Source organism: Oryx dammah, unplaced genomic scaffold (genome assembly GCF_014754425.2).
Source record: "Oryx dammah isolate SB20612 unplaced genomic scaffold, SCBI_Odam_1.1 HiC_scaffold_3, whole genome shotgun sequence".
Classification (NCBI taxonomy): Eukaryota; Metazoa; Chordata; class Mammalia; order Artiodactyla; family Bovidae; genus Oryx; species Oryx dammah.
This window is the reverse complement of record NW_024070187.1, coordinates 95,993,809-96,010,042: the sequence shown is the minus strand read 5'-3', so window position 1 is coordinate 96,010,042 and position 16,234 is coordinate 95,993,809. Positions and strand designations below refer to the sequence as shown.

The window sequence follows — 16,234 nt, the reverse complement described above, 5'->3', positions numbered from 1 at the left end:
AAACCCAAACAAACTTTTTGGTCAACCCAATATAAGAAGCAAACTTAAATGCCTAGCTGAGCTTGGAAGAAAGTAAGAGAAAGGTCAAGAACAGGAACCTAGGGAAGCAGCAAGAAGCTGCACTTATGGCACAGCTCCCCTGGATTCGGGAAGGTGATGATGCTGGCTTCTAACATGCAGGCAGGGCTTAGGGTTTTAGTGGTCACAGGGACAGTGGGCTAAGCCTTGGGCTCACATGAGGAGAGCAATGAAGGTACTCAATTTCCATCCTTCCGGTTAACAAGGCTCAACATTCTCTCTCACCCCGTATCCAATCTGTCAGCAACTCTAATTCACGCCACCTTCAAAATATATCCAGAATCCAACCACTTCTCACCACCTATACTGAAGTCAGTATTCCCTTGGTGTTACCTATACCTCTGAAGTGAAGTGAAGTGAAGTGAAGTGAAGTGAAGTGAAGTTGCTCAGTTGTGTCTGACTCTTTGCAACCCCATGGACTGTAGCCTACCAGGCTCCTCTGTCCATGGGATTTTTCAGGCAATAGTACTGGAGTGGATTGCCATTTCCTTCCCCAGGGGATCTTCCCGACCAGGGATCGAACCTGGGTCTCCCACATTGTGGACAGATGCTTAACCGTCTGAGCCACCAGGGAAGTACCTATACCTTTAGTACTTTACATACTTTAAAATGTTAATTTTATGTTTGTGAATTTTACATCAATTACAAAAAAAAAAAAAAAAAAGATTCTGCCCTGCATTAGAGATCAGATTAAGGGTATAAGCTTCCTATTCAACCCAGATGAATGGCCTCAAGGTAGTTGGCCTTTTAACCTGAGAGGGAGGCAAGAGCAAGAAAGCAAATAACCAGGCTTTAGAACTTCAGAAATATGTCTGGAAAAGAACTTTACATGTGTCTATAGGCCCTTGGAAATGATTAGATGCAAAAAGATTAGAAGTCAACTAAGTTTTGAATGAAATTATAAATAAACCAAAAACTGGTCCTTTAAAAAGACCAAAAAAGAAAAAACAAAAGCTTTGCAGTGTGGTTGCTGGAGAAAACACGTGTGGAAGAATGGACAAAATACATAAAACCATTTTTTACTAATTTTTCCATCAGGAACAAAAGTATTTCATACATTACCATTTCTATTCTATATATTACTGGAGGTCCTAGCTAATGTACTGATAGGAAGAAAAGAACAAAGAAAGAACAAGAGAGAGAGAGGAAAAAAAAAGAAGAAAGGAAGGACAGAAAGAAGGATGGAAAGAAAGAAAAAAATATATATTGGAAAGGATGAAAAAAATCCTGTCATTTTTTACATGTTATCAGTTCAGTTCAGTCACTCAGTCGTGTCTGACTCTTTGTGATCCTATGGATTGCAGCACACCAGGATTTCCTGTCCATCACCATCCACCAGAGCTTGCTCAAACTCATGTCCATCGAGTCGGTGATGCCATCCAACCATCTCAAGCTCTGTCGTCCCCTCTCTTCCTGCCTTCAGTCTTTCCCAGCATCAGGGTCTTTTGCAATGAGTCAGTTCTTCGCATCAGGTGGTCAAAGTACTGGAGCTTCAGCTTCAGCATCAGTCCTTCCAATGAATATTCAGGACTGATTTCCTTTAGGATTCACTGGTTTGATCTCCTTGCAGTCCAAGGGACTCTCAAGAGTCTTCTCCAACACCACAGTTCAAAAGCATCAATTCTTGGGCACTCAACTTTCTTTATGGTGCAACTATCACTTCCATACATGACTACTGAAAAAATCATAACTTTGACTACATGGAGCTTTGTCAGCAAAGTAATGTCTCTGCTTTTTAATATTCTGTCTAGATTTGTCATAGCTTTTCTTCCAAGGAGCAAGTGTCTTTTAATTTCATGACTGCAGTCACCATCCGTGGTAATTTTGGAGCCCCCTAAAATAAAGTCTGTCACTGATTCCATCATTTCCCTATCTATTTGCCATGAAGCAATGGGACTGGATGACATGATGTTAGTTTTTTATAGAACTGCTATATAGAAAAGGAAAATAATTTTTTTAGGCAAACAATATTACCACAAAAAAAGTTCAGCAAGACTTGGGATATAAACAACTCCAGTACTTTGGCCACCTCATGCGAAGAGTTGACTCATTGGAAAAGACTCTGATGCTGGGAGGGATTGGGGCAGGAAGAGAAGGGGACAGAGGATGAGATGGCTGGATGGCATCATCGACTCGATGGACATGAGTTTGAGTGAACTCCGGGAGTTGGTGATGGACAGGGAGGCCTGGCGTGCTGCAGTTCATGGAGTGGCAGAGAGTCAGACACGACTGAGCGACTGAACTGAACTGAACTGATGCAAAAATTGACTGTGTTCCTATTAACCAAAAGTTTTTTGAAAATGTTTAAAAATATCATATGAAATAACAACAAAACAGATATCAAGAAATAAATCTCACAAAAGTTGTACAAGATCTTTATGGGAAAAATTATAAAACTTGAAAGATTTTGAAAGACTTAGGAAAAGAGACATAGCATGTTCAGAGATGGGAAAACAGTATTTTAAAGGTGTTAGTTCTCCCCATACTACTGTCACTCCAACTAATATATCAACATTTCTTTTGTGTGTAACTTGAGATGTCGATTCTACAATTCCCTGAAAGAGAAAGGAGCCTAACCAATGTAATTTCTGAAAAGGAGAAAGTAGATGAACTTTCCCTATAAGATATAAAGGCTTCTCCTAAAGTCATAATAATTAAAATGGTGTAATATTGGCCCAAGGATGTAGAAATAGACCAGAAGAATATAATATGAGAGTTGGACTATGAAGAAGGCTGAGCGCTGAAGAATTGATGCTTTTGAACTGTGTGTTGGAGAAGACTCTTGAGAGTCCCTTTTACTGCAAGGAGATCCAACCAATCCATTCTGAAGGAGATCAACCCTGGGATTTCTTTGGAAGGAATGATGCTAGAGCTGAAACTCCAGTACTTTGGCCACCTCATGCGAAGAGTTGACTCTTTGGAAAAGACTGATGCTGGGAGGGATTGGGGGCAGGAGGAGAAGGGGACGACCGAGGATGAGATGGCTGGATGGCATCACTGACTTGATGGACGTGAGTCTGAGTGAACTCCGGGAGTTGGTGATGGACAGGGAGGCCTGGCGATTCATGGGGTCGCAAAGTCGGACACGACTGAGCAACTGAACTGAGATGTCAATTCTGAACGTAATTTCAAAGTAATTTCTGAAAAGGAGAAAGTAGATGAACTTGCCCTATAAGATATAAAGGCTTCTCCTAAAGTCATAGTAATTAAAATGGTGTAATATTGGCCCAAGGATGTAGAAATAGATCAGAAGAATATAATATATACAAATCAAAAGAATGAAAGTTGTTTGCATATGAAAGCATTATATGTGGCAAGGTTGGCATTACAAAACAAATGGGGAAGGCTGAGCTATTCAACAAATGGCTGTTGGGCAACTGCCTATTTCTATAGAAAATAATGAAATTTGATTCCTATCTTATGTGTGCTCGGTCGTTTCAGTCATGTCTGACTTTTTGCCACTCTCCAACCTGTAGCCCTCCCTCCAGGCTCCTCTGTCCATAGGATCCTCCAGGCAAGAACACTGGAGTGGGTTGCCATACGCTACTCCAGGGGATCTTCCTGACCCAGGGATTGAATCCGCATCTCCTGCGTCTCCTTCACTGCAGGCTGATTATTTACCCACTGAGTCACCTGAGAAGCCCTCCTACCTGGTACTTTACACAAAAATAAAATGCCCCCTGTTTTAATGATCCATGTTTAAGAAGCAGAATTAAGTTTTTGGGAGACAATGTAAGACTATCTTTGTAACCTGGGGAAAGTCATCTGGGAAGGCCTAAATAAGACACAGAAAGCATAAATCAGAAAGAGCAAGACAGATACATTTGCCGACGTGGAAGTTAAAGACTTTTGTCCTGATAAATGGATAAAGAGATGTGGTACATATATACAATGGAATACTATTCAGCCATTAAAAAGAATGTAATAATCCCGTTTATAGCAACATTGATGCAACTAGAGATTATCATACTACATAAGTTGGAAAGAGAAAAATACCCTATGATATGACTTATATGTGGAATCTAAACTATGACACAAAAGAACCTATCTATGAAACAGAATCATGGACATAGAGAAGAGACTGGTGGTTGCCAAGAGGGAGGAGGAGGTTAGGGGAAGGTTGGAGTGGAGGCTGGGGTTAGCAGATGTAAATTTTTACAAGTAGGATAGATAAACAACAAAGTCCTACTGTATAGCACAGAGAATTATATTCTATAACCTATGACAAACCACATGTAAAAGAGTATAAAAAAGGATATTCATATATATAACTGAGTCATTGCTGTACACTGTAAGTCAACTATACTTCAATTAAAAAAATAGTAAAAAAAAAAATGACTTCTGTCCTAAAAAGGATACTATACACAAAGCTAAAATCAAGCCACATATTGGGAGAACATATGTAAACTCTATACAACTGCCTAAGTACTAGGATGAAGAATTAGATACTCATTCTTTATCCTAATAGTTATAAAATCATTGTTTTATACATGAATATATGTTATAAACTATTAAAAAGATAAGCACCCCATTAGCAAAATGGTCAAAGGTATCAACAAACAGTTCACTGAAGAAATTCTAATGGTTAATAAACATAAAAATTGCTCATTGTCATCCAAAATGCAAATTTAGACAATATTTTCTTTCCTCTGTCAGATTGTTAAAAATTATAATCTAATAATCCCAAGTATTGGAAAGATACAGAACCTTTCATACAGTACTGATGGAAGTATAAATTAGCACACTCTTTGGAAAGCAATTTTAAATTATTTGCTTAATTCAAGGGTGCATATATTTTAAGATCCAGAAATTCAATTTCTATGTATATATTCTAGATGGTTTAAAATAGGATCAAGCATCCCAAGGGGTTCAGATGACCCACTGGAGAGCAGGGAAGTAATATTAGAACCTCTATTTGTTTTAATCTAAAAAACAAGAAGGAAATGAAAATATTTAAATTTTAACATATGGATAGCCACTGACATCTTCCCTAGGTATGGTGTAAAATAATTAAATCATGAAGGTTAAGGTGTTTTGAGAATAGGGTGGAAATTCCACAGTGATTAAGAGTTGGCCACTGCATACACCTTTATCCATTCTCTTGTAGTGTATTGCAACACCTATGAAACATCTAGGTAAGTGAATGTATGGGTAATATTATTTAGTTTTAACTAAGCAATGGCACCCCACTCCAGTACTCTTGCCTGGAAAATCCCATGGATGGAGGAGCCTGGTAGGCTGCAGTCCATGGGGTCGCGAAGAGTCGGACTCAACTGAGCGACTTCACTTTTACTTTTCACTTTCATGCACTGGAGAAGGAAATGGCAACCCACTCCAGTATTCTTGCCTGGAGAATCCCAGGGACGGGGGAGCCTGATGGGCTGCCGTCTATGGGGTCACACAGAGTCGGACACGACTGAAGCAACTTAGCAGCAGCAGCAGCAGCAGCAAGCTAAAGAATAGACATGGCTTAATTATATTAATACTAATAAGGTACACCTAAACAACAAGAAAATGACAGAATATATCTCTGCTTCTAGTTTGAATAGTCCACCTTCCATATTTAGAGACTTTAAAGTCATTTGTAATCAGAAATGACTTTTAATCGCATTGCTATTATTAAAATATATTATTAAAATGTTTCTTAATTAGAGTTTTATTTTCTTAAGAAAACAAACTATTTAATTTTATTTCATCTTTGTCTCATTCTTTAAATTTCTACTTTTCTGTATGTTTTATATAAGATTATTATAGGATAATACATATAATTTATATATATTTAAATGCATTCTCAACAATACAAATAAATGTGCATGATCAAAAAATTCTGTAGACCGCTGTCTTAGAAACATTTTGCAAGTGTGTACCAAAAGACATGTACAAGGGTGTTCAATGCAGTCTTGTTGATAATAAAGAAGTTGGAACCTACATTAATGTTGATAAAAGGGGAAAGGACAAGAACACTCTATTTCTTCAAACAGTAATGAGGTGCTGTCAGAAGCTAAATTGATAAGTTAGAGCTAAGCGTATCAAAATTAATACATTTCAAAAAATAATAATGTTAAAAAAATAATAATGTTGAACTAAAAACAGATTGCAGAAGGATAAGCTCATTAGAATGTCATACATAACAAAGTTTAAAAATGCAAACCAACTATAGATATATATTATAGCAAAGGAATCAAAACATGCATATAAATGATTCATATCAAATTCATAATAGTGTTTCTTCTAGTGAGGGAGTGGAATGAGCTTGGGAAAGATTCAGAGGTGACTTTAATTACATTTATAATTTTATTTCTTTGAAAACCAAAGGCCCATATCCAATGTGGCAAAATGCTAAGGCCATATAAGACTGGCTGATGATTACAAGGGTATTAGATATATCATTCACAGAAATTTTTCACATACCTGAAATAAATGTTGAATGATATAATACTGATTTTAGAATTTAATGATTGTGATTTCAAAATGCATTGTAAAAAATGTAGACACTATCAGTTATACACTCTGGCTCTTATGCTTTATCCATCTTTTATGAACTTAACACATACTTATATTGCAGCTAGGTTTATACTAATATGTCTCCTGCAATAGATTAAACTTTGAAAAGTATTTCATTCATTTTTTTAAATCCCTGAAGATGACAAGCATAATACCCTCTATGTAATAGGCCCCCAAAGAATGTTTACTAATGAATGAATCTAAATGGCTCGAACAGTTTTATCTGAACTCTTGTTATAATTCTCATAAAGTACAACTGAATCCTAGACAATGATTTTCTTTATTAATTCTTTGTAGATTATATAAACCGATGTGACCTATTCTTTTTCCTGCTATAAAAATAATGTAGAGGGTTGCCCCTGGAGAAGGAAATGGGAACCCACTCCAGTATTCTTGCCTGGGAAATCCCATGGACAGAGGAGCGTGGCAGGCTACAGTCCATGGGGTCTCAAAGAGTCAGACACGACTTAGCAACTGAATGCGCACATACCAGTTTCTGTCAACAAACTCCCCTTGTTTTCTAGGGCGGCTGTAGCAAAGCTTTACAAACTGGGGGGCTCAGAACAACAGGACACGTATTGTCTCAGAGTCCTGGAGAACACAAGCCTGTAAAGTGTCACTACAGTTTAAGGGATGGTCCTTTCTTCTCTATCAGCTTCTAGTGGTCCCAGGAAATCCTTGAATTTCCTTAACATGTAGATATAACACTCCAAAAAAAAAAAAATGTAGAGGATTGCTTTAAGTAAGTAGTGTTTAACTTAACTAACATCAAGTGCTTGTTTGCTGCAATTCTTATTATATTAGTGCCTAACATAGAGTTTGGTAGACAGTAGATCTTCAAGAGGTATTTGTCAAATTAATCAATAAATAAAAGATTCAGGGACTGCACAGATGAGAGAGGGATAGTTTCAGCCTGGGAAATGGATGAGGAGATGATTCTTGAGTTGGGTTTTGATGGATGAGTAGAAGTTTTCCAAAGCAAGGAAAAAGAAAGAACAGTATGCATACAGGTATGAAATAATGCATCATGTATTTGGGAGAAGTATAAGCAGTCTGATAATTTTTGAGATTTATAAACTATAAGACCATGACCTCTGGGTGATGTGACTGGCAATATAGTCAGAAGATAGCTCATTAAGTTCGGGAGGTTGGACCCTACCTCCCTTGGACAGAGGTGCACCACAGTGGGGTTTCAAGAAGGCTATAGATAGGGACTTCCCTAGTGGTCCAGTGGTTAAGAATCCACCTTCTAATGCAGGGGACATGGGTTTGCTCCCTGGTTGGGGAGCTAAGAGCCCACAGGCTGTAGGATAACTGAGTCCATGGGACTCAACTAGAGAGAAGCCCCTGTGCTCCAATAAAAGATACCACATGCTGCAACTAAGACCCAGCACAGCCAAAAAAAAAAAAAAAGTAATTTAAAAAGAGGGCTGTAGATAGTGCGCACTACTTGCATTTTAAAAGAATACTCTAGTGTCGTGGTGGAGGATGAATGGAGCAGAGCGGGATCAAAACTAGGGAGAACAATTAAATCTGGGAATTACCATATTCAGACAAGAGGTAGCTGACCTCAGAGAGAGACAATGAACAGCACTGGAATGGGCAGAAGTGAAGTGACGTGGAGTGAAGTCGCCCAGTCGTGTCCGACTCTTTGCGACCCCATGGACTGTAGTCCACCAGGCTCCTCCATCCATGGAATTCTCCAGGCAAGAGTACTAGAGTGGGTTGCCATTTCCTTCTCCAGGGGATCTTCCTGACCCAGGGATCGAACCCAGGTCTCCTGCATTGCAGGCAGACGCTTTACCCTCTGAGCCACCAGGGAAGCCAGAAGGTGGGTTCAAAAGAGATTTAGCCATTCTGTGGAATACTATATAGCAATGATAAGGAAGAAATCATTAACATGCAACAACATGAATATCAAAAACATTAAGAAGTCAGACACAAAATACTATACACTGTACAACTGTATCTATAAGACATTCCAGAAAAGGCAACACTATAGTGACAGAAAGCAGATTAGTAGTTGGTTGGGGTCAGGGGTGGGGGGAGAGTCAACTGCAGAAGAGGGCAGATTTTAGGATGCAAGAGCTAGTCTACAACTTGACTGTGGTCACACAGTTGTTCACAATTATCACAGTTCATCATACTCCATACTTAAGAGTATGTGAATATTATATATGAATACTACCTTGTAAATTGTTTTGAAAGGTGAAAAAAATGAAGTTTATAATAAAAAAGATTTAGGAGGTTGAACCAACAGAACTTGGTGAGTAAAAAGTATGTATATACTTTGCTTTATATGGTATCTGTGTTTCTAGAAAAGCTCTGTAAAAATAAAATTTAAAATGCTCACCACAGGGAATTCTGTGGCGGTCTAGTGGTTAGGACTCTGTGCTTCATTGCAGGGGGCACAGGATTGATCCCTGGTCAGGGAACTAAGATCCCACAAGCCATGAAGCATGGCCAAGAAAAAAAAAGGTTCAGAGGGAACTCTTCAAACTTTAGTGATTGTTTTAAAACTGTTCTCTAACAGACAATTTCAGACATATAACAAAAGTTGACAGGATGGTATAATGAATCCCTATATACTCAACATCAAGATTCAACCATTGTTAATTTATGGCCATTTTTGTTTAATTTATACCCTATTATACTCACCCACTCCTGAACTATTTTGAAGCAAATCTTAGATGTTACATAATTTCATGCATATATATTTTAGTATATATCTCTAATAAGTAAAGACTCTTCAAAAACATACCCAGAATGCCATTATCACACCTAAAAATTACTAAAATTTCTTAATCTCATCAATCTCCAGCCAGAGTTCAAATATCTGTTTCATGATACTGTACATGTTCATTTTTATAGTTTATTTGAATAAAAATCCAATAATGACTACATATTGCAACTGATAACTCTTCTAAGTCCTTTTTTCGGTAAGTTTCCCTCTCCTATTTCCTCTTGGAATTTATTTGTTGACTAACCTGTGTGTTTCTTAATATAGGAAATCCTTCAGTTACACAAATAACCATTTTCTCCTTTAATAGGCTTTAAAATTTGAGTTGTTTTAGAATTATTCTTTTACTATTTTAGTTGCACTGCAATAATCTTTGATAAAGAGATAGTCTGGTGATATAGGATCATCTCACCGAGTGTCCCAGTATGTTTTAGCTTTAGGCAGTTTGTCTCCAGAGCAGGGAGCATTGTTTGGGTATCAAGACAGTGGAACACTCACAGTTTGCGGATCATCCATTCTACCAGTGAAGATATTCAATCTGTCTTCACTTTCCAAAATTTTATTGATATTTTGGGTCATAACATTTTTTACATCAGTTACTTGACTCTTCAGTGTGGATATCGAGCTGTCAACTTGATTTGTATTGTATTTCATCTACCGAGAAGTGAAATATAATATACATTTAATTTTCTATAAGTGAAATCTATTGTAATACATTGTACAAATCAGAACAAAGGTGTCAGAGGGACATCTCACTGGTATTTCAGCATAGAGAATCAACTGAGCCTCAAATTATCCTATCTTAATCTTGCAGAAAAAAAATGGGGAGTGGTGAGAGAGGGAATATATCAATGTATTCAATCAGCAATGTTCTGAAGTGTTTTTTAAATTTAAATTACTTATTTGTATAGACTTTTTAAAAGAGAAGTTATGCTTCCCTGGTGGCTCAGGCTGTAGAGAATCTGCTTGGAATGTGGGAGACCTGAGTTCAATCCTTGGGTTGGGAAGATTCCCTGGAGAACGGACTGGCTACCCACTCCAGTATTCTGACCTGGAGAATTCCATGGACAGAGGAACCTGGCAGGCTACAGTCCATAGAGTCACAAAGAGTTAGACATGGCTGAGCAACTTTCACTTCACTTTTTAGGTTGACAATAAAATTGAGTGGAAATTTCAGAGCTCCTGCATATTCCTTACCCCGGCCCCCACACAGCCTCCCTCACCAGCAGCATCCTGCGCCTGAGTGGCCCATTTGTTGCAATGGATGACCCTACAGTGACACATCATTATCACCCAAAGTCCATAGTTCACCTTAGGGTTCACTGTTAACAGAGCACATTCGGTGGATCTGGACAAATGTCTAATGACATACCTTTGTCACAACAGAATCATACAGAACAGTTTCATAATGGCCCTTAAAATCCTCTGTGTTCCACCTATTCTTGCTTCCCTTCTCCCTAAGCCCTAGCAACAACCGATCTTTTTTTTTTTTTTTACCGTCGCCATCGTTTTGCTTTCTCTAGAATACCATATAGAGTCATACAGTATGGAGCCTTTTCAGATTGGCTTCCTTCACTTAGCAATATGTATTTAAGGTTCCTTCATGTCTTTTCATGGTTTAATAGCTCATTTCTTTATAGTGCTGAATAATAGTCCATTGTCTGAATACACTGTAGTTTATTTATCCATTCACCTATGGAAAGACATCTTGATTGCCACCATGTTTCTGCAATTATGAAGAACACTTCTATAATATCCATATACAGGTTTTTGTGTGGATATGATTTTTAACTCCTTTGGGTAAATACTGAGAAACACAATTGCTGAGTCATATGGTAAGAGGATGTTAGTTGTATAAGAAAGTGTCAAATTGTCTACCAAAGTGACTGTACCATTTTGCATTCCCACCACCAGTAAATAAGAGTTCCTCCTGCTCCACATTGCCAGCATTTGGTATTGTCAGTGTTTTGAATTTTAGCCATTCTAACAGGTAAGTTAGGGGTATTTCATTGTTGCTATAATTTGCAATTCCCTAATACATATGATATCAGGCCTTTTCATATGCTTATTTGTCACCTGCATGTCTTCTTTGGTGAGACATCTATTGAAATATCTGGCCCAATTTTATTATTTTTCTTTTTTTAAATAAATTTATTCATTTTAATTGGAGGCTAATTACTTTGCCATACATTGCCATGAATCAGCCACGGGTGTACATGTGTTCCCCATCCTGAATCCCCCTCCCACCTCCCTCCCCATCCCATCCCTCTGAGTCCACTTTTAAAACTGGGTTGTTTATTTTCTTTTTGTTGAGTTTTAAGAGTTCTTTGTATATTTTGGATTACAGTCCTTTAACAGATTTGTCTTTTACAAATATTGTCTCTCAGTCCGTGTCTTGTCTTCTCTTTCTCATGACAGTTTCTTGATCCAGTTTGACAATCTCTGTCTTTCAATTGGTATATTTACACCATTAACTTTTAAAGTGATTATTGACATAGCTGGATTAATAACTACCACAGTTGTTATTGCTTCCTATTCATTGTTCTTATTCACTGTTCCTCTTTTTGTCATCCACTCTATCCATATTAAAAATATATCTATATCTGGAGAAAACTGTAATTTAAAGAGATAACTGCACCCAATGTTCACTGCAGCACTGTTTATAATAGCCAAGATGTGGAAGCAACCCAAGTGTCCATCAATGGATGAATGGATAAAGATGTGGTGTATATATATATATAACTGAATATTAGCCAGAAAAAGAATGAAATAATGCCATTTGCAGCAACATGCATAAACCTAGAGATTATCACACTAAGTGAAGTAACCAAAGACAAATACCATATGATATCACTTAAATGTGGAGTCTAAGAAAAAAGATACAAATAAACATATTTACAAAACAGAAATAGAAGACAAATTTATGATTACTAAATGGGGATGTAGGGGCAGGGAGAAATTAGGAGTTTGGGATTAACATATGCACACTACTGTATATAAAAACAGATAACCAACAAAGACCTAGTATACAGCACAGGGAACTATACTCAGCAATATTTCACTATACTCAAAGTACTCAATACTTTGTAGTAACTTATAAGGGACAAGAATCTGAAAGAGAATACATGTATATAACTGAATCACTGTGTTGTACACCTGAAACTAACATAACATTGTAAATCAACTGTATTTAAGTTAAAAAACAGATCTTTAAGATATAGTATATTTAAAAAATAAGCTGCAGCTGTAGTAGAGTATTAAATAATAACTTATTAAGCACTTTGTGTGTGCCAGGTACTGTTTCAAGCACTTCACATTTATTCAGTTCAGTTCAGTTCAGTCGCTCAGTCGTGTCCAACTCTTTGTGACTCCATGAACTGTAGCACACCAGGCCTCCCTGTCCATCACCATCTCCCAGAGTTCACTTAGACTCACGTCCATCGAGTCGGTGATGCCATCCAGCCATCTCATCCTCTGTCATCCCCTTCTCCTCCTGCCCCCAATCCCTCCCAGCATCAGAATCTTTTCCAATGAGTCAACTCTTCGCATGCGGTGGCCAAAGTACTGGAGTTTCAGCTTTGGCATCATTCCTTCCAAAGAATACCTCATTTAATTCCCAAACCTTTATACAAAGAAGTAATCTTATCATCTTTTATTTTCTAAATAAGAAAACTCAGACTGAGAGAAGTAAATATATTGCCCAGTGTTACACAGTCATTGACTCAACGGACATGAGTTTGAGCAAACTCTGGGAGACAGTGAAGGACAGGGAAGGCTGGTGTGCTGCAGCCCCGGCATTGCAAAGAGCTGGACGTGACTTAGTGACTGAACAACAACACAACTAGAAGTAAAACTAGGATTTAGATCAAGAAGCTCTAGAGAGTAAACCTCTACCTGTTGAATTAATGATCCCAATTTTGTGAATTTACATATTGAACTGTGGTGTTGGAGAAGACTCTTGAGAATCCCTTGGACTGCAAGGAGATCCAACCAGTCAATTCTAAAGGAGATCAGTCCTGGGTGTTCTTTGGAAGGAATGATGCTAAAGCTGAGACTCTAGTACTTTGGCCACCTCATGTGAAGAGTTGACTCATTGGAAAAGACTGTGATGCTGGGAGGGATTGGGGGCAGGAGGAGAAGGGGACGACAGAGGATGAGAGGGCTGGATGGCATCACTGACTCGATGGATGCGAGTCTGAGTGAACTCCGGGACTTGGTGATGGACAGGGAGGCCTGGCGTGCTGTGATTCATGGGGTGGCAAAGAGTCGGACACGACTGAGCGACTGAACTGAACTGAACTGATGTGTATAAAATTCTGAAGGTTCACCCCAAACTGTTGAGTGCTCACCTCAAGAGAGTCTGTTTGACAGTGTAAGAAATACTTATATTTCACTTTTTATACCTTTGCATTATCTCACCTTATCACTGAGCATTATTTTTTAAATAAAAATGATATTAAAATCCTCTACGCTTTGGCAAGTGATCACATCCACCTTAAATAGAACTCTCATCTTGGTCCCTGGACCGTGCAACTTACGACTGACATTCTGTGAGGAGCTCACCAGTTGGATTTAGAAAAGAGAGAATTGCTAGTTGAACTGTGTCCCCCTAAAAGTATGCTTTTAAGTCCTGATTCTGGATACTTATGAATGTGACCTTGTTTGGAAATAAGGTTTTGGTGGCTTCTGTTAAGAAATGTTAGATAGATGCCTCTGTGGCTCACAGGTTAAAAATTTGTATTAAGACACAGTCAAGATAAATGGCGAATCTTTGATTTTTCTTTTTATTTCTTTCCCCTTTTTCTTTCCTTTAAAAAACGTTTAATCTTTTTAATCTAAGCTGCTGCTGCTAAGTCACTTCAGTCATGTTCAACTCTGTGCAACCCCATAGACGGCAGCCCACCAGGTTCCTCTGTCCCTGGGATTCTCCAGGCAAGAATACTGGAGTGGGTTGCCATTTCCTTCTACAAGGCATGAAAGTGAAAAGTGAAAGTGAAGTCACTCAGTCACGTCCAAGTCTTAGCAACCCCATGGACTATAGCCTACCAGGTTCCTCCGTTCATGGGATTCTCCAGGCAAGAATACTGGAGTGGGTTCCATTTCCTTTATTCTACGAGACTCATCTAAATTTTGTTAAGATAATGTATTCATAGTCCATTCAATGTCATTTGGCACACAGACACACACAGACACACACAGATATATATAAATATTTAAAACTCCCTCAATACTACTTTTTTCCCTCTGTGTGCATTTTGTCAATTATAGCATTAAAAAGTCAACAACTTTCATAAAAAATTTCTACAGATTTAAAGCTCATTGGGTTAGTTTATAAATGTTAAACAGAAATTTCTTTGATGTCAGTTGTGTTAACTGCTTAACATGTGCATATTTTCACAGGGTAACTGGTTTTCAGGGAGCATGTTAATAATAGATTTTGGCTGTGATGAATACTGCGGAATTCTCCATAGAACAGTATGTAAATTTGATATATCTATCCTTCATTATTTTTCAGGCATTGTGGTGGACACACGCTATGGGGACACTCACTGAGTCACATCTTTGTAACATCCTCTCCCTTCAGTGTGATTTGCCCTTAGTGATGGATGTCACTCCTGTGATTATCATATTATGTCACATTCAGCAGACTGGAATGAGAGATTCCTCTGCTGGCCTTGAAGAAGCAAGCATGTGTGCTGAGGATGCCCTGGTGATAAAGAACTGCTGTCAGTCTTAGGACCGAGGGTGTCCTCCAGCCAACAGCCAGCAAAAAGCTGCAGCCCTCACGCAGTTCTTAGGAAATCAATTCTGCAACAACCTGAATGAGACTGGAGGCAGATTCTTCCCCAGCACTAACAGATTAGAACATGGTTGGGCTGACACACTGACTGCAGCCTGGTGAGACCGTGAGCAGAAAATCCCAGTTAAACCATTCGTGACCCACAGAAATGGTGAGGTAATAAATGTGTGCTGTTTGGGGCTGCTGACTTGTGTTGATTTGTTATACATAAACAGAAAATGAACTGTTTTAAAACATTTTATTATGGGGCATACTTAAAACATTTTATTATGGGGAATTCCCTGGTGGTCCAGTGGTTTGGAGTCTGAGCTTCCACTGCAGGAGGCAAGGGTTTGATCCCTGGTTGGGGAAATAAGATCTCACAAGCTGCAAGGTGTAGCCAATTTTTTTTTTTTTAATGGAAGAGTTCAAACATATACAGAAAGAGTGAATTGTTTAGTGTACCCATCACCTAGTTTCAGCAGTTATCAACACATGGCCAATCTTATTTCTATCTGTCTTACTACTGATTGAAAAGTCAAAGTGTTAGTTGCTCAGTTGCATCTCTTTGTGACCCCATGGACTGTAGCCCGCCAGGCTCCTCTGTTGGGATTCTCCAGGCAAGAAGACTGGAGTGGGTAGCCATTCCCTTCTCCAATGGGATCTTCTCAACTCAGGGGCTGAACCCAGTCTCCCACACTACAGGCAGGTTCTTTACTGTCTGAACCACGAGGGAAGCCCCTACTACTGATTACCCCTTCCCCAAATGTTTTATTTTAAAGGAAATCCTAGGCAGTCTATTATTTTAATCTGTAAATGCTTGAGTTTGTACCTCTAAAATCTATGGCCTTGTTTTTTCTTAAAAACAAAACCATGGGGCTTCCGTGGTGGTCCAGAGAGGTTGGGAGTCTGCCTGCCAATGCAGGGCACACAGGTTCAATCCCTTGTCCAGGAAGAATCCCAGATGCCACAACTGCAACTAAGCCCCTGTGCCACAACTACTGAGCCCATGCTCGAGGGCCCGTGAGCTGGAATTACTGAGCCCTCGTGTTGCAGTTACTGAAGTTCGTGTGCTCTAGAGCCCGTGCTCTGCAACAAGAGAAGCCACTGCAATAAGTCTGTGCACCACAAGG

The 16,234-nt window shown here is 38.7% G+C and overlaps 1 long non-coding RNA gene across 1 annotated transcript in view; it reads right to left on the bottom strand.

Annotated features, from left to right (window-relative positions):
* LOC120861504 overlaps positions 1–16,234 on the bottom strand; it is a 49,208-nt gene that overhangs the window by 14,300 nt on the left and 18,674 nt on the right. The gene's annotated exons all lie outside the window — the stretch shown is intronic.